We start from the raw sequence: 2,079 nt of genomic DNA, 5'->3' as shown, positions 1-2,079 counted from the left end.
TTTCTGGAAACTTTTAAACTTTTGACCGTCCTCGACCGGAAGTAGTCAGACTGTGATCACGTTCTAGCTTTACGGAAGTCGTTCGGGGGCCCAAATAAAAAAGGGTCGGGGCGGTTTGTCCGAACCTACTCGAACCTAAACCTTGCAAGAGCATGACACGTCCGACTGCCATGACACGTCCGACTGCCATGACAGCCTGCAGCAAGACCCCTCTCAAACCTTGACGCGGGTCGGGTCCCCAAATCCTGCTGATCGTCCGGTTCCGGGATCGTTCCGTGCACCGGAAACGTTGATATTTCTCAATTTTGGAGCCCCTTTTGGGGAGAAGTCCAGAAAAACAGACAAACTATGAACTGTATGTCCAACATAAATGTATATCCTGATAGTAACGGGCGCATTTCTCGCTAGAAATATTGGCAAAAGAGAGATTAGTCCAAAAAACATTTTATTCTGAGTGATTTTAGACCAAAAAGAGTGAATATCACACCGTGTTTTTGCTAGCGACAGGCAGAAACTCAAAAGTCACCTGATTAGTCACGTGATCCGGCGCACCCCCGTAGAAATGAATAGGTGTGTTTGAGATCCCCAGCGCCTCGCCTGCATCGTCGGCGAGACTAAGCTGCTGCTGGAGGGGGCGGAGAAAGGCGCCTGAGATGAAGGTGAACGACGAGACTGTACGAGATCAACGAGTTGGGGGTTGTCCTTACCATTGAGCTGAAAGTTAATAAGCCACTCCTCCTAGTATGATCTGTGCTGTTGTGTCTTTTATATTATTTTTTAACATATTTTTGGGAGTAAAACTGTTAATAAAATAGCCGCGGGATTCATTGCATGTGCACTGTCCCAAATAAATACATAAATAAAATTAAGGTTAAGTTTTAGAATCAACAATAAAAAATATGACCACAGATTATTTGAAATCTTGTTTATTTTTTCATCAGTGATTCACTACCTTCCAGAAAAAGTAAAAAAATACTCAGACGTCCTTCATTTAGCGCCAGTTATTTTACACCGAACTACAACTGTGTGGACTCAATTTCCCACAATGCATTGTTTTGTAGTCATCAAGGCGGCATGCAGCCAGCGCAGTACCTATTTTCTGGCTGCGCTGGCTTAGGAAGGCGCCTTGAACCCGCCCCTTTCTCGCGATACTTCGTGACGGCGCACATGTGACGTCAGTGCAATAAACTATCCAACATGCACTGCAATCCAGGCGACCTGCGCAGCGCCGGGGATCTCAAACACGCCTAATGAGACGTAGCAATTCCACAATTTAGACCCATTTTTTGTAAAACTTCTAAGGTTGCCTAGGCGGTGTATGTCGGGGCCGGGGGAGGGGCTTGTCACTGTCACTACCATAGACTGTATAAGAATAACTGGACAGAGCAAACCCCCTCTACTTCCGTGTTCCATATAGGAAGTACCACTGGGTTGCAAAAAGGCCAAAGTCCCATTGACTTACATTGGGAAACAGACAGTTATTTCTCAGTCATTTTATATGTCAGAATAATCATTCTTCCTCTGCTGCTTTCTGATTAACTTCTTTTTTCTAATCTTAATTTTTTTTTAAAGATTTTGTCCCATTATCACAAGTTATTAGAGTTATAAATTGACCAATCAGATGGCTCAATAAGCGTTTGTGGGTCTGATGTCGTACATTTGGGGGGTTTGAGTGACACATGACGGGTAGCCAATGGGAGCAGACTTCATCAATGGGTCCGTGAAGACCTTTTAACACCTACTTTACAATTCAACAATGTACCAATCATTGTCCTACTGTTGTTTTCCTCAATGGAATGTACCGATGCAGCAGTTTAAAACAACTAGAGGAGCATGCTGTCGACATTTTTAGATGAGGATTTACTCTGTAGAAATAGATTTCACTCTGAGGTTATGTGCTTTGGACTTTATTGTTTGTTTGACGTTCATTTTTCTTTTTTTCACTGTTTTGGTTGTAGCTTATAAATTATAAGTTGCATATATGCGCATACAATCACCAACCAAAGTTTCATCTTCGCCGCACTTTTCCAGCTTCAGCCTGAATTAGACGCAGCCGTCTGAGGAGCGCGAGACAAAATT

Source organism: Oryzias melastigma, linkage group LG10 (assembly GCF_002922805.2).
Source record: "Oryzias melastigma strain HK-1 linkage group LG10, ASM292280v2, whole genome shotgun sequence".
Lineage (NCBI taxonomy): Eukaryota > Metazoa > Chordata > Actinopteri > Beloniformes > Adrianichthyidae > Oryzias > Oryzias melastigma.
This window is presented reverse-complemented; position numbering follows the sequence as displayed.